Source organism: Lepisma saccharinum, chromosome 1, assembly GCF_977018435.1.
Source record: "Lepisma saccharinum chromosome 1, izLepSacc3.1, whole genome shotgun sequence".
NCBI lineage: Eukaryota > Metazoa > Arthropoda > Insecta > Zygentoma > Lepismatidae > Lepisma > Lepisma saccharinum.
In genome coordinates, this window is record NC_139229.1 from 2,252,583 (window position 1) to 2,279,574 (window position 26,992).

General features: G+C 39.9%; 1 protein-coding gene across 1 annotated transcript in view; it reads left to right on the forward strand.

Annotated features, from left to right (window-relative positions):
* The window catches only part of LOC145979614 (PCNA-interacting partner-like), a 119,969-nt gene that overhangs the window by 88,606 nt on the left and 4,371 nt on the right, over window positions 1-26,992 (forward strand). The window lies entirely within an intron of this gene.

The following is a 26,992-nucleotide window of genomic DNA, read 5'->3' on the forward strand; positions in this document are numbered from 1 at the left end:
CATGGCTCTACCCTCAGAAAGAGAGAAAGCACTTGCTTTGCCAAAATATAGTTAAATTAATAAATTTACGAACGAGGAGATTTGAATCTCGTAAGCGTTTGAGCTTACGGTTGCCTCAATTCCTGCGCAGCATCCCCAGCTGTTCTCTCACTTGCTCTGGGCCAGCATAGTCTGGCCTGTGCGCAGAGGCATGAAAAAGTCTCCGCAGTTAACAAGCGAGGAGGTGGTAGCCATAAGAGAACCAGCCGTGCCCCTTTTTGACTGGCACGACGCGAGAGCTTTCGCATTGTGTTGACATAGTCGCAAACTTCACAGAGAAGTGACATCCTGACCGATTTGTTCGTTGGAGGAGTAATTCTCGAGAAAGATACTTTCCTGCATACTTGGCAAGAACGAACGTAATATCTTCCCCAAATGTATATATCTATTTAGATAGATGCGTCTAAAGATCCATCCAGACTTTTTTGTTATCGATTTCTTCCTTAAGAAAAGATATATCCCTTGCTCTCACGCACCAGACACTCATGTGTTGCAACTGACATTGACAACATTGAAGACATTTTCTGTACAAAAGAATTGGCTAAATATCAAAGGGAATTCACATCACCAGGTTATTTTTTACTTTAATATTTGTAAAGAATCACACGGAAAATCTATCAGTATAAGAATTTCACTTGGAGATATAATTCAATTTCTTGCATTGAATTCTAAAAATTGTAGATCTACAGTTCATTTAGGAGATAATCATATTTCAGTTGTTAGTAACACCGATTTTTGATGTACATCTGCCGTGCTAGGGTTGCAAATTATAAACAAAGCAAGGCGAGAATACCGTGATCGACTCCATGTCTCAAATTGTTCAGTGTTTTTCTTTTTAGTGAAGTGAAAGTGTCGGATGGTGTGTGAAAGGAAGGGTAGTTAGTAAAGATCAGATTAGAACATTATTACATACACCGTTTTCCAAGGTACTATAGGATATTAAATTAAAAGTTAAACAACTTGGCTGTCCCACGCCAGATTTAAACATCAATTCTATTTAAAAATATTAAAGAAAATGGTAAAGGTGACAGGCCTCGAAATTTTAATAGTCGCATTTATTTCCCAGAAACTCTGCCCGACCTCCGCACAGCATGCTACGACGCCAGGGATTGCGGGTTCGAATCTCGGCCTGGGCATCTGTGTTCTTTGTGAGTGTTCACTCATCCTTATCTTCGCGATTAACCAAAAGTAGTACAAATGCGAAGTAAAATAAACCAATCTTAGGAACTCTGAATTTTTGTCTGCAATTTTAGTAAACAAAGTTCCATTAAAATTACCTCTTTCATTAGATTTCTATGACATATTTTAACAAATACCTCAATTGCATGCACCATTGTTCACAATAAAAAAGAAAATTGCACTCTTTTAATAAAAAAAATGCTTTAAAGGATGTTCTCATTAAAATTTCTCTGAAAAAATGAACTTGTGGTACATATTGTGCTAATTGTGCACAAATAATTCACAATAGTTTGAATTAAAAGAAGGATAACATAACCTGGTTAACTTAAAGCATTTACATTACTTTTTTTTTGTACGAGTATGTGACCTGTTTATCTGTGTATGCGCATGAAATTTTATAATAAATCATATCGTTTGAATTGGTGTAATTTTCTTTGTGCAATATGAGGCCACTAAAGTATGTTTTTCACATATCTTAATCTCAGGATTGTTGTATTCGGAACTGAGGTAATGTTAGATCATAGGCGTAACATGGCGGTGGCAAGGGGCACTCCCCCCCCCCCTTTCATTTTCAAGTTTATTAACGTTTACGAGTTTTTGTTGGCCTCCTGTGACCTGAGAAAAAGATAAATAGTTAAATTTTATAATTTCCGAAGTGTTGCAAACTAGTTGTGGACGTTATTCTAATGGAATGGAAAACTTCTCGATTCTCCCTTCCCATAAATGTTAAGCCCTCTATTCGATTCCCCCGCCTCCCGATGTTTGGTCCCAAGTTACGCCCATGTGTGAATTGATGGCTCGTCACAGTATCCATTGTTCACCATTAAACTGTTTCTTTCCGAAAAACTCAAAAACAAACTCTGTCCTGGAAACATTTTCAGATTAGTCGGAAACAGAGATGTCATGTCCAGCCTCCTAAGGCCCGGCCTAGAGCTCGGAGGCTGAGGCCGTTGGAGGCCGGAGTCCGATGGGGAGTTCGGAGGCCGACCTTGAGCTCTGAGGCTGAGGCCGGAGTCCAAGATGGAGCTCGGAGGCCGGGCCTCGCAAGGCCGAAGTCAAATGGACATCTTTGGTCAGAGCCACAGGCATCATGGCAGATGGATAGATTGGCTAGGAAATTTTATGTTTATTTTTCCTGGAATGCCTAGACACATCGCACAGGTGTTCACCATCGGGAGGGCGACCCTCATCATCATCATCACCGTCCGGAATATTTGTTAGGGTGAGAGCGGGCCGTGAGATGAGGCGTACACCGCTCGCATTTCTAGATGGCGGCTGGGAAACAACGAATCAGTTCAGTTCTCTTCGACTGACATCGGGCATTTTCGTATGTCAAGGTACCCGAACATCGTCGAATGCACCGCATGTTGCCAAACGTACTGTAAAGCTTAAGGCCCACTGAGACACGGAGAAACGCGGCAACAGAAAACAAGGGAGCTTCTGTTGTTGTCTGCTTCTATTGAAATCAAACGGTGCAACGCCCAATACAGAGAAACGCGTGGGACCGAAGCAGGAATTTCCGTGCCAGAAGTTTGCAGGGTATCTTAAAGGTTATCGCCCACTGAGACGCCGGAAACGCTTCTGTTGCCGTGCCTCAGCGTGCGTCAAGCTTAAAATGGGAGAGAGAGATTGATTGAGTTGGTGTTTAAGTCCACTTTATGCACAGTAAGGTTAATCGGGACTGGACCTACAGCTTAAAGTGGGATCGGAACCACTGTGTGCCTCTACTGGGTACGGGAGAGAGAGAGTTGATCAGCGCCGGATAAACGTTGTACAGTAGTACACAAAAGAACCAACAATTAGTACATAAACTAATAAAAACAAGTGACAAAAACAAACGTACGCTTGGCAAAGTTGTAGCGATGTTACTCCTACAACTTTTACTTCGCAACTGAGGTTGTTGGCACTCATCGAGCCACACACCCCCGAAGACGATTGGTGGGGACAGAAGGTGCTATGTAGTCCAGCCACCAGTTGGGCCTGTATAATAATGATGACGGCGACGTCAGTTCGAGAGGGTCGGTGCAAGGGAAAGTCGTAAGTGTGGTTGATTTAAAATGAACACCTCTGCTCTGATCCAGTGATTTATCCACACACACCCCAACACCCTCCCAAATTTTGACGAACAGAAAAGTGGAACACCCCTTGCAGGGGTGGTGTAAATGTGGATCTTTATATGAACAATAGAATGACAACACCTCAACATAAAGGAATCATTTGTATAGCTACAAGGAGCGAAGTTCAATTCAAAAAAGGAGGGTGGAATGTTCAGCATGGTCATTTCCTGGAAACACCAGGCTCCCTTAATAAGGCTTCGGTCAGCTTTAGGGAAGGGGCACTGCCATCTGGAAAATGTCAAACTGACCTCTCGCCCTCCATCCAGGGAGACATACCGCACACAGTGTTGACAGTTCAGCGTTTGAATACCTAAATAAATATTTCTTAAATACGTTACAGATTTGTAAATTCAACCCCCGAGTCAATGAAATTTATATTTCGTTGCATTTTCCTTTCGATTCCGTCATGTGAAAAATGTACGATAAAAGTAAGGGAAGAAATTCAAAGATACAGGTTTGACTCCTCGTAGTGAATTGTGTTACTATGGTTAGCAACACTATTTTCTGTAACTTGGGCAAGATGGATGATTTTGGAGTGGTAAAAAAGAGAACAGTCAAATGGCTTAGAACTTAGGTCAGTCTTAGTGTAGCATGTCATTTCGTGTGTTGTCGTTCTGCTTAGTGTAACAATGTCTGAAACTTTACTACAAAACTGGCTGAAGAAGGTAGAGAAAATGAAACCAGACAGAAAGAAACCGAAAGTGGTGAGTAGAAAAGCAGTGACACTATATGTAGGTACAATTTCTTTCAACGGATATTCATAAAGTACGAATATAAAATTTACTGACCGAGTATTCGATATAAAACGGCAAGTAAACCATGAAGAACCTAAGTGATTCATTCACGTCTATAGTTGATGCATGTAACCATTTTTGTGGCTCCAAGAGTTCTTACCTTTGTAAAATAAATTATATATTAGAAAGGGAGTTGTAAACGGAAGGAGGGGGGGGGGGGGCGTTTGGTCGCGCGTGGTTTGCCTGGTCGCAAAGCACAAATGGGCTGCCGAACAAGCAAACCGATATAAATAGAAAAGCGTAGTGCCCTGTGAAATTACTGGCACCCTATTGAATTAAAGTTATTGTCAGTTTGCAAAGATATTGTAAAAATTGTCTTCCTCTTTCTATCTAGTCTGTTCCCTGACATAATGACATTTAATTTTTTCCAACTTTGCAGAAGAACAAAGGAAGTATAAGGAATTAAATATAAAAATAAATTTTATTTACATTAAGTCCCAAATTTGTATTAGACCCCAGGCGCACCAGTGGGGACACGACGGTGCTTGTCACTGCCTGCTGGAAAACGTGGAGAGAAAATATTAGCTTGTTTCATTGTGCTCTTTGTGTTGCAAAGTGAAATAAATGCTATTCAGTTTCTAAATAATCGAAAATACAAGCATTACATCAAATTAGAAGTGAAAATTCCTTGTCTTCCCTTTGCAGCTAACATGCCATGCGTTTATTTGCACATGTTATTTCGTTTTATTTTAAGGCAAAGAGGCACAATTCCCTAGAGTCTCTCGTTCAGTATTTGAAAGATAAACTCTGAACAGCGCCAAGCGTATTTTCCAAAGTTTTGTAAGGGTATAAGACTTCAATATCAAATTCCTTGACCGATTCCATTCAAAAGCAATACCAGGCAGTGGCGTGCGGTGATAAATCAGGCAGGGGAACAGGTCACCTGCACTTGCTCCCCATCGCATGGGTGTCTTAATATAATACAATAGATCAAGTAAAATTCAACCCTTATTGAAATGTCAGAAGTGACAAACATGAGGCACGTTAAAATTATATGACAATAATAATTTTAAAGCAAATGTGATATAATATAAAGAAAACATTAAAAATAAAATTGTTGATGGGCAACAAAGAAAAATTTGATAATATAAATTTATGAGTCATCAGAGAAAGAAAATAATATTTTGTCGTGACCTGTTTCATCTCTTTATTCGTAGATTAAGTTGACGTTTTTTCATAGAGTTGAGTATTCTTGTAATTCAAACTTTCTCAATCCAATAATGGCACACAGATGGTTGAGTTTTTCATGACGTTCGCTAGATTAGTCAGGGTGGCTACTGTAGGACCATAGTAAAATTCAAGTATAATTCCCGGTTTTCAAAGCGAACTTTACAAAAATTCAAGCAGATGTTTTCTCTATTTCAAACTAAGGTTTTACAGTCTCTCACCACCCACACACATACACACAAACAAATACTTATATTAACAATATATGGTTTGTGCGATTCCAATGAATCCAATAATTCTAATTCACTTGGACGGTACATATATATAATTTAAGGTGCGGAGTTTACATTTGTCATTTCACATAGCTACTCGGCAGTGGCGTGCCCAAGGGGGGGTTGGTAGGGGTTATACCCCCCCCCCCCCCTTTGGCCCAATATTCCTAAAAAAAGAACGTCAATGGTAGGAAAATATGACAAAATGAGGACGGACTACCGAGAAAAAGTATAGGTAACCCCTCCCTTACAAAAATCCTGGGCACGCCACTGCTACTCGGGACTATAAATACATCTACAAACACAAGTCACATATGTTACGGGAAATAGTAATCTACGAAAAATTGTTAATTCTATAAGAATTTTAAATTTACCTAATCAACTTCAAGATATTTTATCTTGCAATAATCTTCAGTCTATCAGATGGATTGATCTTCAAAGAACACTAACAAAGCAAATGGATTGAGAGAATTCTGTTTTATTTTCCACGCAGCTTTATTTACCTTCCTCAATAAAAATAAAACCTAAACTGTGAAAAACTTGTTTCAGGTCATTAATAAATATGTATAAATTCAATGGAATTGGGATTTTAAAAAGTTGCAATTTTTCATGTCTATAGAGAAAATTTCAAGCAGAATTCACGCACAATTCCCGGAGCCAATAATTCACGCATAATTCCCGGAATTCAAGAAATTCCCGGTGAGTAGCCACCCTGTTAGTAGAAGTTGTTAATGTGACAAAACCCGACCTGTTCCAGACTCCCTTCTCTGGATTAAACAAGGACAACAATATAATTTGCCACTGGAAGAATATTCAGTTAATAATTTACAGAGTTGTAGTAACTCGTTTGAAAATGCTCTGTGTATGATTTCGTTTTAGTTTTTAATTCAGTTAGAATATGTGTTGGTTTGTTGTATTTTCTGCAAAGTTGAATGAACTAAAGGCTTTCGTCCTCAGCCGGTCGATCATACAACACTCGCACCATTCGCTTCTTGTCCTGCCACTGCATGCCTTGAAACTTTGGTCTTGGGGTTGGTGGAACAGGTGGATGTGAGCTGTTCCCTCGGAAGCTATTTCCCAGCGTTTAGCCAAGGCATTTAGCAGACGCTTAGACTGTAGAAGATGTTTCCAGTTCGTTATGAATGTCAGACGCAAGTTCTCAACGAGATTAGGAAGTTATAGACTTTCTACACTCAAATGTATCACTTGTGACGCGATTAAACTTCAGCACATAGCAAAAACTGGAAGAAAAGCGAATCCGCAATATCTCTCTGAGGGAACAGCTAGAGTGTTCAGCTTCCGTGGTGCCGTGGGGATCGTTTACGTTCGGGCGTGGTCGGAAATACTCGGCTTCAGACAGTAGAGGGCATGATACTAAGAGACCATGGTAGAGCATGGGGTGAGAACCATGATGCGTTGGGGGTAGATGACGTCAACAAACGTCCAGCCACGGTGAAAGATTTTCTTCAGTGTTACTTTTGGAAACGTTGATTTCGAGAGAAAAGTGTTCTTATTATGTTAATATAAATAATTTAAATAGCCCAAAAGCGCAGTAAGTAGGAGGGAACAGCCTGTTCCCTCTGTTCCATGGAGGGACCGCCACTGATACCAGGTATCTATAAAACGTGCATCCAAACTTCCGACTATATTTTAAAGTCTTCATGGCCGTGCTAGAGTTTCATTACTTTATTTTAGTTTTGTGAATCATTGTTTAAACAGAGATTTGAACACACTCGCAACATAGAATTATTATTATTATTATTATTATTTTATTATATATTCATATTTTCTAACTGAAGCTGGTCTCTCTGATGGCGCAGTGGTAGCGTCGTCGGCTTGTAATCAAGGGGTCCCGGGTTCGATATCCGGTGGAGGCACATAGTGGTTCGAATCCCACTTTAAACTGTAGGTCCAGTCTCGATTAGCCTTACTGTACATGAAGTGGACTTAAAAGACCAACTCAATCACTCAATAAATCTAACTGAAGGTAGAACAAGAGGGGGCAGGGGGCATGTGCTGAGGTAAAGAGGACACGGAAAGCAAGATTCTACAGAGTAAACGTACTGTGAAATGAAAGTATTGTCGCTATGCTTAATTAATAATATGCATTATCAGTTTGCAAATAAATAGTTCTAAAAATTTTCTTGCTCGCTTCGCTCGCAGTATGGTCGTTTATTTAAGAGTCATATTATATCTGTAGATACATGCACTTATTACTACTACTTCAGACAGGCAAGAGCGCACGCACCCATGCAATGCATTCTCGCCAATATTTCATCAATGAATTGGGCTGAGTTACACCTACGATAAGAACCATACAAATACAGTAAAAAAATATTGCGCAAGTGTTCCTAATTTCTTTATAACCAGCTGAAGAAATGAATGAAATAATCCCTGGTAATAATATGTTTAAATGTTGTAAGGTAGGTGTGCGCAATTTCGCCACGTTAAGCTTTGAACGACCGTTACAAATTCCTGATAAGTATGATGATAACGTCTGTACTGGAAATGGATAGTATATATGTTACGGTATGTGTGGGGAAAAAAACACGTTCATGCGCTATTGTTCAGGTACTTCAAAAGACAAAAGAAAAAAACCTTGCAACTGGCGAAATTGCATACACCCTGTACACAATTTTGCCACCCACTGTAAACAGAGGGGACAGGACAAACCGCGCTACAAAACAAACATATTTTCACCCCATGAATATAATGAAAAAAGTATAGATAGTAATGACATACATAATATACAGGGTGGGCCAAAAGTCCCTTACCACCCCTTGTAAAAATCGTTTTAGTGGAAATTGATGAATAACAACCATGTGTGACCACATTAGGCCTAGGGGGAAGTCATAAGGGGGGGGTGCCCTTGACGGCGGCCATCTTGAAAGCCGCCATCTTGGATACAAGTCCAGTTTTGTAAATAGGAAGGTAGGCATGCGATACATGGCGAAATTGCAAGCACTTCCAATGACTACACAAATGGGGTGAAAATATGACTCTCAATGTATACGACACAACACTACACATATCATTGTAGGCAGAAAGCGTTCGTCTTCACAATGCAATACTTGCTACATAGCTTCGAACCCTCCTTCCTGGACAAAAGGACCGCACTTTGTTGCTCTCGATCTTGAAAGCCGCCATCTTGGATACAAGTCCAGTTTTGTAAATAGGAAGGTAGGCATGCGATACATGGCGAAATTGCAAGCACTTCCAATGACTACACAAATGGGGTGAAAATATGACTCTCAATGTATACGACACAACACTACACATATCATTGTAGGCAGAAAGCGTTCGTCTTCACAATGCAATAGGCTGCCTGTCTTTTCCGTCTAGCTCCTCCCCATCAACATGAGACAAAACACGATCAGCGTGCGCTACCTACCTATACACTAGCACCATCTGCCGACTTAGGCCGACGTGTTGGGAAATACAGGTATCTGGCAGAATTGAAAACATGGCGAAATTGCGCACACCCACCTTATTTGTCACTGTCATGACTTGTGTTTGTCTAACGACTGATTGAATCAAGTACATTATTGAACATTATTGGAAAACAATACTTGAAAAGTTAGACTTAAATGTTAACATTACCACAAAAATCTATTTTCCAGCATTTGACATATTTTCTTCTTCTAAAACGTTACGTGAAGGGAAGGGAAACATCTATGAACAAATTGAATTAGGGCGAACATTTTAAAAACAGTCCAAAATATGCACATAACATCCCCAAACGTACACCCCCAAAAGTTTCCAACACTCCCCCCCCCCCCCCCCAAGGGAAAAATCCTTGATAAACCCCTGCTCTGATCACAGGTAGATCTGTAAATCAAGTGCATCAAGAATAGCCGCAATATATTTTCAGCAAGGAAGCAAGGTATTTAATTTCCAAAACATTACTACCAGACCCATAAATTAAAGTATAGGGGCGGTTGTCCGGGCGCCGAGACAAGGGGAGTACCAGACGAATAAAAAATGGAAAAAGTTTGATAAGTTGTAAACATCACGGTGCCCCGCGAAAGTATTGCCGCCCTATTAAATAAATATTATTGTCGATTTTTGACTGTACCAGAATTTGCAGTACATTTTAAACTTATTGCTTAAACTTTAAAAATATATATAAGTACTATTTGTTCGTTGTTATATATGTATGCTACTGTGTAATGGAGGAGTTTTGAAATTACAAACGGGCAAAACATTGTTTGTTTTAACCAATTATAATAAAACATTGTTTGTTTTAACCAATTATAATACATTACGTCCTAAGTGTTATCACAAAACCTGCGGGAAATATATCAGAGTGACGTGCTTCTCACGTCACGGAAGATTAGATTGGGATATCGATGAGATAGTAACTATGGTATCTTAATCAGGTGGGCTTGGATAATGGGCTTGTAATGCAGTGCTTTTAAAATGGCCCGTGATTGTTCTAATTTTTTGTTATTGTGTATTTTCCCAGTGTTGTTTTGCTACGTACAAGTAGATAGTTATGTGCCTGGAATGATTGGTAAGTCATATTACAGTTCTTTTAGTATCGACACATCATCAAAATTCAAAAAGTATTTGTTTCAATTGACAGTGAAGGCTCCAATATGGCTTACTTATGAAATGAAATCGTATTGTCATAGATACATACTAATCGCCCCCTTTGCTCGCCTGTTTAGAGAATACGAAGTTAATTTTGAAACATGCATAAAAGAATTTTGCCACAAACTTGAAGTTTCGAAAAATATTCTCGTTTGAGGGGAGTACTTAAGAGAAACAAGAAGACTTATGCAAGTCTAGGCGCCGACAAAACGCTTCATTTTCAGATAATTAATGTATCTTCTCAAGCAAATTGTAGATGGCGGCACGATATGTGTCTCCTTGCGCTTCAGACGGGCTCGTTTAAATACTTGTGGAATTATATATGCTTGACGTGCTGTTATTAAATTGCACTTTAATTTTGAGAAATTATGTCGCAAAATGATATATGAATAATCAATCATTTCTTTAAAACTAGGATTTTAAAAAAAAATATATGGTCTTTGACAACAGAAAAGGCATCAGAATGGACATTTCCACTCAATTTTTTTACAACAATTTTAAAAACTACACCCTGGAAAAATGGCCCCTGCAAGTTCTCGCGTTTCTCTGCGTCCAGTTTAAGGCAGAAATGAGACGTCCAAAGTTGCGAGGCCAGCGTTGCGCTGAAAACACGCCGCCGCCATGTTAATACGTCACGCCTTAGGGAGAGCTCGTTTGTCGTCTGCTTCGAGCGTCCAGTTTACTGCGGCTAGCCCGCGGTGAGCGAACATATGCAGCAGTTTTACAAATCTGTACAGATTTAAATAATGGAAGAAGGAGCGATAGTGGAAAGGAAAGCTATGCTTTGTAATGATCATTCTTCCATGAAATATCCCTGCTGCTCACATGCAAGATAAATGAAAGGGTTCTGCTGCGTGCGTGTTCTCAGGTCATGCGAAAAATATTGCTTGTGAAATTGGTTGATGACCACACTTTCAAAAATATATATATTTTAAACTTATAATTATCGAAATTTACCGTAACCTATGTAGTGCAAAATAAGAATTTTCACATTCTTCACTTTATTTATAAAGCCTATTTTACTTTATTTTCCATAAAGAAAATTTCAGCTTGTGTTTCATTTCTGTTGCGCAAGTTATGATCAAATATTCTTGGGCAATTAAGAGAAAATACACTGATAAGATTACATCAGTTGCACAGTACATATTAATACTTAGTTTATGTATAATTATTACAAGGAAATAATATGTATAACCAAGGGCGTATTTAAGGGGGGTTTCACCCCCCTTTGGTTCAGTAAAATTGCCAGAGTTACCTGTTCATCTGCTTGTTCATAAAAATTTCTTCGGACTTATTTTATTCTCTTAAATTAGAGACGTAAGACGGGATACGTAATTCCACACACCAGATGGGACTGCAGACCAAATGTCTGCAATTTCCTGATAGTTTCGGAATTTCTGCGATAAGAAACTGCATTGAGACTGTCAAATCAGTTATTTTTTCCCCCTCGAGTTATCTTAAAGATATTTGGTTTTTAAAAACGCAGTGACACAAGATGAACAGAAAACTATCAATAGTAGCGTGACTTCGTGACTACATACACACAACTTTGTCGGGTCCAGCACCCCTGCTCCCCAACAAGCTTCCGGCCAGCAGTGTCCTGGATTTTCACTTACAAAATAAAGCAACCCTAATCATAAAAAAAGGCATCTTCGTCCAGACATTACATATTTTTTAGATTAACATAATTTGAAAAATCATATTTGAAGAATCATATTTGGCCTAACTACACTAGGGTTACAGAAATAGGACTTCGGATCCTATTTCAGTCGTCCAAAAATGTTTTTCTCTCGTTTCAGGGATGGTTCAAATATATTTGTTTTTTTTTTTATTTCTTTACTACAGAAAGGACGTTGAAGAGGTGATGAACTGATGATGATTCGAATTGAGAATGGGCAGTAAAAACGTAGTCGAAAGAAGGTGAAGTTGCAAATAAAAAGCCGTTAAGGCCTAAAAAAGACCAATAAGCCAAAAAACGCCGAAAAAGGCAAAAAAGGACAAATAAAACCCACCTTTTTCTGGCCTACAATGCCTCAAAATGAACATATATTATGTTGGGCCTCGTCTTCGGACACTAGGAAAGAAAAGGATTTTTCCTCAACTTCCGAGCCCTACTTATCATTATAAATACAAATTAAAAACCTTTCTTAATATTTTTTTTTGACTCCTCGTTTTAACGGTACGAGCCCTCGAAAAGTGAATATTATCCTGCTTATATATGCAAACCAAACCGCAGATTCAGAATTACCAGAAATGAACTGGCGTTATAATTATTATACACAAAATTCATGATTTATCTGAGGAAGTCGCATGTTCTAGGTTTGACTCTCGACCTGGGCATGACTGTTCCCTTGTGCGTGACATTTCATTGAACTGGAAATTGTTACACGGGAGGATGTTTGCTCGAGACTTTGGGGACAACTAGGGGGATGCTTATATTGTTAATGTTAGTGTTGCTCACGAGCGAGACATTTCCCGTCTCGTCTCATAAAAGGAGATGGGACAAAGAACTAGTAATGTTTTCGAAATGAGATGGGAAAGAAGAAAAAGTTCGTTTCGTATCGTGGCAGGTTGGGTGATACTTAGATTGTGCTTGTTTGTGGTGGTGATATAGTGTGTGTGTGTGTGGGGGGGGGGGGTGTCCTCCTGCACCCCGACTTCGAATACTGCTTGTAGTCATTCATCTTCATTGTAGCGATTAGCCAAAAGTGGGAAGAAATGTGATGTTAGAGAAGATACATACTAAATTAACCATGCGTTCTCATCGTTGCGGTTAAACAAAGTGACGGAATAGCGACATAAAAGTAGGCTAAATACAAAAATTTGCAATATATATATTAACTGAAGAAAACTGTCATTTACTGCAGGAAATTTAAAAACTCACCGTACCTTTTTATACCGTATCACCTCTTATATTGCAGAAATTGGCGTGTAAACCAGTGTGTTTTAAAAGTATGATCTTAAAATTTGTGAAGAAAATATTATGACGAAAATAATTGTAGTAATTCCAGAAAAGGCATTCCTATAACATTAAGTTCTTGCCAGTCAGAACTAACCTATGTATTCGCAATGAACAAGGCTGTTCACGTGTTCAGCCATTGACTGTTACAAGGTTTGCTTTGTCACCCTAATGGGAAAACCCTATACCGAGTGGCTGAATTATAGTAAATATTACTATACTGCTAGGGCATAATTCATCTCCAAGAAATGGAGCACAGATTTTTGCACTGGAAGTTACAAGATACTTGTTTTACGCAGTAACAAGTGACTGCTGTCGCTTCCGCGGCTCATGCTAAGTTGACGGGACGAGCAGAAGCCCCGCCTGCACGCATTTCTATGTGATGACGTTAGAGGACCTCGTGTCTGTGGAGAGGACGTTTTCAAATCCGTGACGTAGGAGGTGAATTTCAGCGGTGTTTGAAGGCGTGTTTCTCGAGAACCAAAACAAATATCGCCGAGATATTTTGCTCATCTCATGTTTGTGTCATTATCTGTAAAATGAATGAATTTAAAACATTTTTCATGTCAAAGTGGAAATGTCCATTAAAAAGAGAAACTTAAAATTTGCATAATGTTTGTTTACGTCACTTGCATTTTTTACAGTATTTTATTGTAGTGAGTTGGCGCGTTAAAGAATAATATTTTACTATATTTCACTGTATCCATGAATTTTATTTCATTGCATTATTATATTGCAATGTTTATGATATTGTAAACACATATTGACATGTCCGATATCACAGCATGTGAATGCAAACAAGTGATTCGTGGACGAAATAAATCTATTTATCTATTCATAATAATTAAGTACGACTGTACTTACATTTTCATGGTTGTTGTTAATAATCGACTTTTCTACATGTCACACTTTTCGACGTGGTTAGTAAAAAAGTGGTCCCCCTGTTCTAGAAATTTGTCAAGAATAATTATTTTTAAAAATCTGTTTCAGGTCTCGCATCTTCTAGGGCGTTCATATTTACAGAAATTATAATTTGAAAAGTGTTGTAACAAAAAATAGGAGAAAAGTAGAAGGGGAAAATGTCTTCTTAATACAAAGGAAGCGTATGTTAACATTAAATTATTGGAGAGGACATACTGTATAATAATAAATATCATTGGCGTACGACATTCCTTTCTGCATTATTGGGAGCAGTGATTTATCCACACACCCCTAAAATGCTTTACAAAGGCCCAATTTTTTGGCCAGGATCTTAACTAGGCTGGGGTAGCCGGGTCCCCCGATCTAAAGTGTCCCCAAAAGGGGTGACGTGTGAGGCCCAACGCCGGTGGTTTCGTTTGGATGGATGCAGTAATTATGCCACAATTTCCCATTATGCTGAGCAAAGAATGCAATCTTTTCCTGCCTTTCGCTTTTTTTTCTGGGCCAAAGGGGGATGCGTTATGTGTGTTGCCTAACTCAACGGTGATGGCAGAACTTTCTATTTAAGAAGTTGCTATTGAAGTCGATTGATGGCCGTGGAATTGGGCAACACGCGTAAAGTAATGCAGGAAAGTGAGTATTTCAGGATGTATATGCCCTATTTTTATTACCAGTGACTGTATAGTCCTCGCGTTTACTTCTTTAACGTCGCAGAACTGAAGAAAGCCGCCGCCACGAACGTGGGTGGGGATAAACAGCGGGCGAGCTGTTTTCGTCCAATCACACTCAACCCTCAGCCAATGGGCGCAGCTGTCATTCTGCTCGTCTACTCCACGTGAAGTCTCAGTCACATGACTGCAGATACACTGTTGCCGTACTTTGCAACTTCAATGTGGAGACGTGGGAAGGTGCTCGTGCGCGGAGGGACAAGGTGGCGTAGAGTAGATGTGTGGCAACACTGTGCGTTGAATGTGATTGTTGCAGCTGGTGGGCGCGCTCCGTGGACTTCAAAGCCAGCCGGTCGTTAACGTAGCTAGTGCGTCGACTATACCTTACTGTTCCTTTCACAGCAGCAATGACAGAGAGATCGTTTCGTAAATTTAAAATTATTTGGAAACCTATTTACACAGTACTAGGAGTCAGAAACGTCTTAGTGGTCTGGCTTTATTTTCAACTGAAAATGACAGAGCCAAATAGAATCAAGTTTAAGAAAGTAATCGATGCTTTTGCGCAGGGACGGCGCCAGGGGTGGGCACGGGTGGGCAAGCGCCCACTCAAAAATTCCTGTGCCCACCCGATTGCCCACCCAATCAAATCCAATAAGTACATATACTTGGAGATATATGAATAATTCGATAAATAAGTGTATTCTGGTGTTCATAACATGTACTATATTTTACTTGTGAATATTATCTATGCTAGAAATATTCATATCTTATCAACCGATAAAAAGCCAATTTTGTCATTATAAAGTGAAAGTAAATACTAGAGCTATTGAAACAAAAACTGTGATCAAATGAATCCTTCCATGAATAAAAGCAGTTAGTAGGCTTTGGAGGTTCAAAATTATGCAGGGTATGATCAAGATTAGATCAGAATTTAGGTTGAACTTGTGGACTGCAGCTCCGAGCCTCCACATTACGTATATAAATTCCGGCTTGGGTATGGTTAAAATAATATCCAAATAAACAAATAAAAACATCATCTTAGCGTTACTTCCTCCGGCAACACAATACATTAGTTTGATTTTTTAATTATTATTATTAGAATAATTTAATCAAGAAGACTTAGATGGGCAGGCCATGTGACACGAATGGCAGAGGAAATGAACAGTTTACACGTTTCTTGTTGGGAAACCTGATGGTAAGAGACCAGTAGGAAGGCCAAGACGAGGATGGAGGATAACGTTGAGAAGGACCTAAAATAAATCGGCAAGGATCGAAATCATTGGATTGATCTTAACCCGAATAGGGACAGATGGAAGGCTTCTGTTGCTGAAGCCATAAACCCTCGGGTTTAATTATGCTAGAGAGTATAATATAGTTTTAATTAGCTCTGCATTAAAATTCCAGAAGTGTCCCTTTTTTATTTCATTACAATTTTTATATATTTGTTATCTTCAAATATCAATATGGTATGCGAAATATCAACTTTATATTCATTCTACTAATAAGAAGAAATCATAATAATCACTACAATACTGCAGTTAATAAATTTTAATAAACCAGTTATGTATGGAAAAAGCTACACAATTATTCAATTGCTAATGAGTGGCTTATCCTATTTAGAAATCCTCGTTCCACACATAAATTTTGCCACATGAATCAGCCGAAAATGTCAACAGAATCGGTAGATGCAGCTCAAGTATCCAGAAGACGATTTTATTAGTTTGTTTTTAAATCCACTTTTATGCTCAGATAGGCTAATCGGGACTAAACCTACAGTTTAACGTGGAACCGTGTGCATTGTGCTTCCACCAGAGGAGGGGGGAGTGGAACACAGGACGTCTTCATTATAATGCGACAGCGTTATGCCTTTGGGGAAAAATATACAGAAAGAACTCGCACCAAACGTGGCATTTTATCACCACAGAAGATGCGTCCATTTTAGGAGGGTGATTGCCTGAGACAAATATTTGAGACTTTCGGAAAACAGCATCATTGTTCACGGAATTAGCTGCCTTGACTTGATCCACTAATGAAACGCTGTGCAATTGAAACTACCTTCTCGATTTTCTAAGAGGTATGAACTAATGCAACTCCATTTTTGGAAGAGTAAGTTGTGGTTGATTTTTTATATTTAACCTTTAAAGAGCCGAGCCGGTTTTCGAAAGTAACCCCCTCTCGCGGCGGCCTTTGCGCGCGATTTTTAAATTTTTACACTTATTTCAGAAAAACGTTATATCTCTGAGACTATTTGAGCAATCTACTTTGGATAAATTTTGTTTGAAAACAAAAACATCGGAGCAGGCGACCGTGTACAATTTAGAAAACCCAAGTGAAAAAAACGGGGTTGGGAGGTGCCAAGTTCCCAAATTTCAATGAAAAACAAATCTGGCGTTCGCCCCCTCTTTTCCCGTTATTTAGGAAAAAGGACGCAAACTTTTGCATTGTTTTCAAAGAGTAGACCTTTTGAAACAAAGTGAAACTTGTTTCAAGTTCTAGTTCTCATACAAGCTGAAATATGACGCAATATGTACAATTTTCATTTTGGCTAAAAATAGCTAATTTGCATATTAGAGAAAGGGGGAGGGGGTGGGTTTAATTCCACATGACATTTCAGTCTTATCTCAACATCTGTCAGCGTTTACAACCTCACATACAAGTATGAAGGTCCTAAAAGCACGTGAATGTTGTAATCGGCACAATGGGTCATATATGACCCATTGGCTGTTTAAAGGTTAAAGTCATTTTTCTGCTAATTTTGATAATGATGACGGTAAGGTTCAATGGTGATTAGATTCAAGTTAGGAAGGGGCGAAAACAAACACAAGCTGACACTCAAAATACAAACCCTCATAAATTATTACTATGACAGTAGTTCCAAGCACCAGGGACTCGTTGCCCTGAAAGAATAAAGTTTCCAGGGTATGCTGCACAGGATAGAGGTTGACATTCTAGTGTGTTCGAAATGGTCACGCCATGCAACCCAAGTCATTATAAAAAATATATGAATTATTACTGGCACGGTGATCAACTTCGATGAATTCCTTGTCCTAAATCATTTTGTTACCTCAAAATTATGTTCATGTAACCAACCATACGTGTGTTGCTTCACCCGTATTAGTAACATGAGAGTTCAGAAAACAAATAGCAACTTAGCTAATAATCTCTTCAATTCTGAACAGATTTTTTGATCTTACTTGTTTGTGAGTGATAGATATTCTGTCAAAATAGCCTTTCATTAGCCTAGGAATACTTCATGGAAAATGAACAAAGAATCTGATTTCGGTGTGTGTTTTAAATCATTCCTCATAAGAAGGTGCCAGCGATTAGGAGGAGCGAGAAGTCCCACCGCCACATTTTGCCACTTTTTGCCCCCGCACTATGGTCTCTTTATGCTAAGCCTTTCCTACCAAGAAAAGGTATATTGTCCTTGCCCCTCAAATGTTGGCACCCAATAGCCGCTACTACAAACATTCAGTTAAAATTTCTCAGTTGTACAAACCTTGTAAGCTAAGAAAAGTGACCCCCAAGGAGTAAGAAAACTCTTTCAGTCAAAAACTCATACGATGAAAATACTATGCTCAGGAACATGCATTTAAATTACGAGAAACTTCACGATTGTCTACCGTCGCACTTTCTATCATTGACGTCGAATACATAAAATCAAGTATGTGCCTTGTATTTGCAACACAAGCTTAAACCTAATTCACATTTATTTCACTGTATTAACATGCATGATAGAATGTGATTTAGAATATATGACTGGGGTATGGCTGCAAAAAAAAAAAAAAAAAAAGGTAAAGTGCTTAAGGTGGCCGCGGTGGCTCAGTCGGTAACGCGTCTGACTACCATGCTCAAGGTCCCGGGTTCGATCCCCGGCCGGTTCAAATCCGGGAACTTTTCTAACGGTGGAAGCGGCCCCGGCGCCCACCCAGCGTCGAATAACATGGGTACCTGGGGGAAACCCTGGGGGGTAAAGGCGGTCAGGGGCGTGATGCTGATCACATCACCCCCACTCACGACCGGATCAAGAAAGTGTGGGGCGTTACCCCCACACCCCCTATACGCCTTCATGGCGTGGTGCTATGCACAGGGGAACACTTTACCTTTTTTTACCTTTTTAAAGTGCTCCCCTGTGCTTAGCACCACACCATGAAGGCGTATAGGGGGTGTGGGGGTATGGCTGCGCATGGGTAAACACTTCCTTGAAATAATTGTGTCCATCAGAGACAAAGCGAAAGGAAATGGAACAAGATTCGACAATAGATTAGAAAAGAATAAAGAGGAAAACAAGAAAAGGAAAGGGAAAAGAAGTAAGAGGAAAATCTGGAGTGTGAGAGAGAGGGGGATACATACGTCTTACGTACACATACATGGTCTTACATTTATACTGCCCACCCTAATATATCAATAAAGAGCTTCTGCCCACCCGGTCGGAAATTTCTGGCGCCGCCCCTGCTTTTGCGTAAATGATAGTAAATTAATCTATAATGTTATCGTAATCATTAATCTTAATTGTTAATGAGTATAGAATTTATTTCACAGTATCTATTTTATTAGTTGTTTTGTACTATTCGTCTCTAGCATTTATAAAAAACAAACACTTGTTTAGTTATAACAAAGATAATTATATTTGCTTATGCGTTATGTGCTAACTCTTCGCGATAGCAGAATTTTGTATTAAACAAAGTTGCTATTGAAGTCGGCTGATCGCCGTAGAATTGGGCAACACAAACATCGCATTTTTTTGTATACGTATATCCAGCCACTATAATACTGTAGCAGTAACTGGGTATATACCCACTATGGTAGTCTGCCATGGAGCCCCCATGAGTCTCGTTACGACCCGTACATCGCCGTAAAAAGGAACCTACACCCCCAAAATGAAAAACTCTGGATGATCCCCTGTTGGAGAGTTTCTCCGATTCTGATACCCGCCTTTGAGTTCCAACCAGAAATAACCTAAAACATAGTGCAGGTAGAATCTACATGTTTGAACTGTGAGTCTACGGCAGCTGAAAATGACCCAAATGACAGTGTTTACTGTTTAGTGCTCTTTGTGCATAAATATGCTCTATTTACGCCGTTCGAGCTACCCCTGCATTTGAACTTTAACATGTTAATTCTTAGTTTCGCAAGAATGTCATTTTCGGAAACTTATGAATTGCTACATTAGCTAAAAGGTTTACGAAACATTTTTGTTACAGCTCACTTCGGTGAAAATAACGTTTGAACTTGGGGTAATCAACTGACGGACGAAATTTGCCAAAGACTAGGGTGATCATACGACCTGTTTTGACAGGGACAGTCCCGTTTCAGAGTTATGTCCCGGTCGTCCCGTCGATATTATTAAAAACCTCTATTTGTCTAGGAGTTAGCTTGAAAACCAAATATAAATTCGAGAAGCTTGAAAACCAAATATAAATTCGAGACATTTCACGTTAAAAAGAAGTTGTATTGCTTTGTGTGCGTTCCGTTATCTGTAGAGCAGTGAATAAGCATCGCCTACATGAGTTTCAATACGAACTTACAACAAAAATGTAAATTTCAGCACCTTGACTCAAACTCCAAAGACAAATCTCGCGTTGTGTCAGATATGTAGGGCTAATTTTTCGGGAAGTTTTATGAGGTGAAGTATAAAGCTGCTCTCATTCACTGCTCTACAAATATTGGGTTGGTGCGAATGAAATGTCCGGCCCAGGTGCGTCATTGCCAAAGGCCAAAAAAATCAAAAGTACAATACCTGGTTAATCAAAATAGTCGCCGTCTGCAGCCACACACTTTTGTCATCGCTCAGCCAACAATTGGATTTCATGGCGAAAGAAGTCTGGAGTGTGCGACGCAAAGATCTCCTCCACGGCATGTTGCACCGCTCGAACATCAGCAAAGTTCTTCCTTATCAGGAAGTGATCGAGATGCCGAAAGAGATGGTAGTCAGTGGGAGGGAGGTAGGGAGAATATGCTGGATGAGGAAGGGTTTCATATTGCAACTCATGGAGAGCCTGCACCGTCCTTTGCGCGACATGTGGGGAGCATTGTCGTTCAACATGAGGACACCATGTCTGTGGACCATTTCTGGATGCTTGCGGAGAAGTTTGCGGTGCATTTCATGGAGTTCAGCACTGTAACGATCTGCAGTGATGGTTTCACCTCGCCTGAGAAAGACATGATGGATCACACCCACCATAGACCACCATACCAGCAACAACACCTTCCGTGGGTGGAGAGGTGGTTTCGGAAACAGCCCTGGACGTTGATCACGACCCAACCATTGTCCTGACCGTTTACGATTGTCATAGCAGATCCATTTTTCATCTGAAGTGACAATCCGATGCAGGAAACCATCCCGGTTATTCCTTACACTCAGAGAACTGCACACCTCCAGACACGCCGAGTCTTGTTGACCGGTGTCAATTCATGTGGTACACATGAGTCCAAATTTTTCACTTTACCGATCGCACGGAGCCGCCGAACGACAGTGGTATGGTGTATGCCTAACTCGTCTGCAATGGCCTGACCGGAACACTTTTCTGAGGGTCCGCTTCTACGGGGTTCCTGATGAGCTCATCCGAACATGATGTTGGTTGATGACTACGGGGTTAATTTTGCAATGCTGTGTCACCGGAATGAAACTTGACAAACTAGCAGCGAATGGTGCGTTCATTTACCATTCCTGGCCTAAATGCACTGTTAGTGTTTTTGGTGGCTTGCTGAGCAGAATGTCCCAGTTTGAATTCGTAAAGACAAATCACTCGCAATTGTGTGTTCTCCATGGTGCACTTTCAGACGACCCTGTCCAGCAACACACTGCCTCCTGACTATCTGGGTGCTTCAGCCTGTTTGCTGGACATATACAGAGTTTATGACGTTAGACCTGTGACCTCAGTCAATCCCCGTGTTGTGTTGTTGAGGTGAGTTTCCCACCAGACGTCAAAGCGGACATTTCATTCGCACCAACCCAATACTTCTGGCATTCCTCAATGTCAACATAGTACGAACATCAAAGCTGAAGGACCAGAAACGTTATGTGAGTTACACCGAGTTTGAAAAAGGGAGATCATATTTGTATGAATCATTTATGAGATCCATATTTTAATAAATATTAATAATACGTTAATGATTGATAACAATAATTTTATAGCCGGACCCTGTGGCCAAGTGGTTAGCACATCGCGCTGCGACGCCAAGGATCCCGGGTTCGAACTTGGGCTTGGTTGTTTGTGAATGTCCATTCATCAATTTCATCTCTAATCCCCATCTTCGCAAATTAGCCAAGATGCACAAAACGCGAAGTTTGAGTTTGAGTTTGTGTTTTAAGTCCACTTTATGCACAGTAATGCTAATCGGGACTGGACCTACAGTTTAAAGTGGGATCCGAACCACTATATGCCTCCACCGGGAATCGAACCCGGGACCCCTTGCTTACAAGGCGACGACGCTACCACTGCGCCATCGGGGAGGCACTACAAAATGCGAAGTAAAATGAACTCAATCAATCAATAATTTTATAATTAGGAATAACAGAATTTTCAGGAGGGGTGTAAACTGACCTCCTTCGATGAATACATTTAGAATGTTCGAAAATACTTCGTAACATATAATGTTGATGTGGAAAAATCACGTTTTTAGGCAGAAATTTCAATTCGGAAGCATGGGAAACATCGCACCGCAAATGTCGAAGTGATGCAAGAACTTGTTCAGTGCAACATTTTTTTCACCAGATGTGTGCGGACTGCTTCATCCTTTCCTATCGCCTTTGCTGATTAAAGCTGCGGTGATAACGATAAGAAGTATGCACAGGGACTTATTTTTACATTATGTCAGAGGAAGCTTGAAGTGTGTCCTTTTCTTCTTTCTTTCTTAAGATAGCCAAAACAACACGATTATAAAGGACATAAATTTGAACGGCCACAATTTACAATGGAATATTACAATGAAGTGACCCGGCCTGACATGGGTGTTCTTTGTGAGTGTCCCTTCATCATACCATCTCTCATCCTCACCGTCGCGATTAGACAAAAGTGGCAGAAATCGATGTAAAATAACCAAATAAATCAATCATGCAACTGAATATACGAGGGCGCACTGAAAAGTAATGCGTCCTAATTTTTTTGTTACTGTTAAACGCACTTTGGATTTTGAGCAACCATGCACTGTACTCATCAGACTTTCCCGCTTCTCCATTGCACGTTTCATACTTCTATCGCCAGGGGTAGCTGAACTATAGCGAAGAAAATGAAGGCATGAAACCATACTGTGTCGGTGTTGAAGCAGTGTAAGGTGATCGAGTTTTTAACCGCAGAAAATGTGCCCTCAATGGACATTTCCACTTTGACATGAAAAACATTTTAAATTCATTCATTTTACGAATATGACACAAATATGAAATGTTTAAAATATCTCGGCGATATTTGTTTTTGTTCTCGAGAAACACGCCTTCAAACACCGCTGAAATTCACCTCCTACGTCACTGATTTGAAAACGTCCTCTGCACAGACTAGAGGTCCTCTGACGTCACCACGTAGATATGCGTGCAACCGGGGCTTCTGCTCGTCCCGTCAACTTAGCATGAGCCGTGAAAGCGACAGCAAAGACACTTGTTACTGTGTAAAACAAGTATCTTGTAACTTCCAGTGCAAAAATGTGTGCTCCATTTCTAGGAGATGAATTATGTCCTAAAAGTGTATTTACTATAATTCAGCCACTCGGTAGAGGGTTTTCCCATTAGGCTGACAAAGCAAAACATGTAACAGTCAATGGCTGAACACGTGAACAGCCTTGTTCATTGCGAATACATAGGTTGGTTCTGACTGGCAAGAATTTATTGTTATAGCAATGCCTTTTCTGGAATTACAATTATTTTCGTCATAATATTTTCTGCGCAAATTTTAAAATAACAATACGTTTAGAACACTCTGATTCACATGCCAATTTCTGCAATATAAGAGGTGATACGGTATAAAAAGGTACGAGGAGTTTTTTTTTAATTCATCGGAGAGTTATGGCTTAGTTATGGGATGAATGTGTAGGCGGTGCGACGCTGGGCTGTTCGTGCTCGTGATGAAAACCCCAGCCGATGAACTCCCAACGTGTGTGACAAAGAACGGAGTGGAACGATCTTCTTGGACATTGAAGGTGTAATGCACTTGGAATTCATGCATAAAAGCCCGACCATAAATTCCGACCAATACTCTTAAGACTAACACAACTGAAGGCAGGCACGAATTCGTAGAGTTCATCCTGATATGGAGCAATATCTCCTTCAGCACAACAATGCTCGAACTCGTAGTCTTGGTTTCACTGTCGTAAGTCATCCACCATACAGTCCGGATCTGGCTCCGTCAGATTTTCACGTGTTTCCAAAGCTTAAGGAACACTTGAGAGGAGTTCACTTTGATTCTGATGATTCAGTGCAAACAGAAGCGAGACTGTGGCTTATCGAGATCGCCAATTCTACAGTGATGGCATTAAGGGGACAGTTACAGTCTCGCACCATTTGTTCATTTATCTCAGCATCGTCCGAATGGACACTTATATGCGTAATCCTTATAGGGAATCAACTTCAAGTTACGGCTAATCAAATTGAAGTTCCGACTTTTAAACCTATCAATTACATGTTCAAACTGTCCCCTTCCCGTTGATTTATTTTTCTATGCCATCGGATATTCCCAAGAGAACAAATAAAATAATACTCCCATGAGCGTAATGCATTTCTCCTTGCCTCCTACAGCCATCCTGGCAGTGTTGAAAAACGTGATGGCCATGAAAGAGCTAAATTTCACCTTAAATGGAGTTAAAACTTACTTTCAAGGAGCTAGATTTACGAAGGCTGGATATAGTACCTCCTAGGATAATTTTAGTTGTCAAGGAGGTGGGGGCCGCTGATATTACCATTACCTTTAAAGCAATGCAATTTATTCTTAGTTTTCACCATCTAGATCTGGAGGCATCACCCATCTCAATAATCCACCGATGGTCGTATGAAATCGAAAATAAAGTATTCCCAGACATTACATAAAAGTAGCTGGGGAGATAAGAGGGGGTGGGGTGACGTAGCCAATATGACAATATCACGTCACGTGCAAAATGTATATATATGGCAAAATTTGGTCTGTGTGGGCCGGAGCCAGTGATGGCATCATAGTGGGGCACGGAGGGCGGGCGCCCCAGTTCGCAGCCAAACGAGTCCACCAAAGAGCCAGATCTGGCTCCAAAAGAGCTAAGTTGGCAACAGTGCCGCAGAGGGAAGAGCCTTACGGAAACTGTACCTCATGCACTTAAGAACCTGGTCTCTCGTTGGCAGACAGTTGATCGCCAGGGTGATTATGTGGAAAAGTAATTGTGTAGATGTGGACAATAAAGTTCTAGAAAGTTACCTGCATTTTTTTCATTCAAATAAATTCAACCATTTTCCAATAATAAAATTAGGAGTCACTACATTTCAGCATGCCCCCGTATATGCATTTATATTAATGGCTCGTGCAAAAGTATAATCTTTTATGAATACACTTGTCACAATTTGATTTGATTTTTGTTTTTTAGCCTCACTTCTCTGCCACTTCTGGGCTTCAATACCCGGATGAGACACATAATGGTATGGATCCCACCTTAAACTGTAGGTCCAGTCCCTATTAGCCTTTCTGCGCATAAAGTGGACTTAAAAACAAACTCAAACAAACATGGGGTGTCAATTATACATGTCTGTCGTGTGACCAGAGGCGTCGCCTGAAGGGGGTTCACAGAGCACACAAACCTCCAACCGAAAACGGAAAATTTTCAATTTCTTTTCTTTTCTGCAATATAAAACACTACATTTCAATATACTCATTTTACAAAGCAGCTATTTTCATTCATAAAGTCTTCACAATGCTTAAAATTTCCCAATTTCCCCCGACTGTTGACAAGAAAGGCTCACCAGGTTAGGCAGCGAGAGCCCGGGTCACATCTGGCGTTGTGGACTCCCTCTGCTGTATTCTTCCCGTGTTCTCCTACAGGTAAATTTTAAAACAATAATTTTAAGTTTCGCGAATTGTTTGATTGATTGATTTGCTTTATTGTATTTCGATTTTTGTGCCACTTTTGGCTAATTTGCGAAGATGGGGATGAGTGATGACATGATGAAATTAATGAATGCACACTCACAAACATCCATGCACAGGCCAGGATTCGAACCCGGGTATCCACTCCGCCACGGGGGCCGGCTCGCGAATTTCAATTCTCATCATGAAGTTTGAGCATTGCCAGGGGCTTACTTACCAAGCCAAGCTGCTGTCAAATTTCAAATAGCTATCGAATTTTTTTTTTTTTTAAAAAAAATCAAACATATTCGTCGATATCACGGTTAGTAGAAATGGTGGAGGTTAATTCTTAGGAACAGGCAAAATAATTTCCAATGAGGAGAGAAGTAAGGCATTTCAATATCTTACACGGGAAAAAAATATATTGTTTATCTTAGTAATGTCCCCATGTTTTTGAGGGCATTGACGGCCGAGGAGGGGGAAGGTGTTAAGCGGAAACTATAATAATTCACAGTAAATGAAAATTGGCCTGTGTTTTTTTGTAAATGGATTTTCGTTTGGCGTTCTGGCGGACTGGCTAGCACAGTACAAGGTCCCATGTTCTTCATAAAACATGAATTATTATAATTATTCATATTTCTTGTTTTACTTTAATTTATTATTTTTTCTTGTACTCTAAAATTTATTAAATAAATATATTCTGACTTCACTAGAACAGTTCTGTACCGTTTAAATGTGTATAACTAAAATATAAATTTTATTATATATATATATATATATATATACATACATAATAACCTATGGTGCGACATCCCTCGAAGGGCCTTGGCCTATCTCCCGAATGCCAGTCTCCCTCCCACAATCCTACCTAGAGGTGTGAAGTTCTTCAACCAGTAATGGGGTGAAGTGTGGTCAGCATGTGTTCTTTCTGAATTAGTGGTTTGTGTATCAGTGATTCACATTTGGGAGGTCGTGGGTTAAAATTTCGTGGCTCGACATTCTGAGGTTATCCGTGGCCTCCTTCAGTCACTCCCGATGGATGGTGGGGTGATACATTTGATGAACGCCGCTTACCACTTTCTAGGGCTTTCCTGCGTTCTGTCATAACGTCGAGATGAATGGCGTTAATCAAATCGATCAGCATAGGTTCTTGTAGCCTTGTGTAAAACTTGGTAAACAGTGATATGTTTTTGCGAGTATTGACGCAGAATAGTTGATAGTTGTTAGTAGTGTCAATTTGAAAAGTTTCAGCTCTTAATGTTTACTAA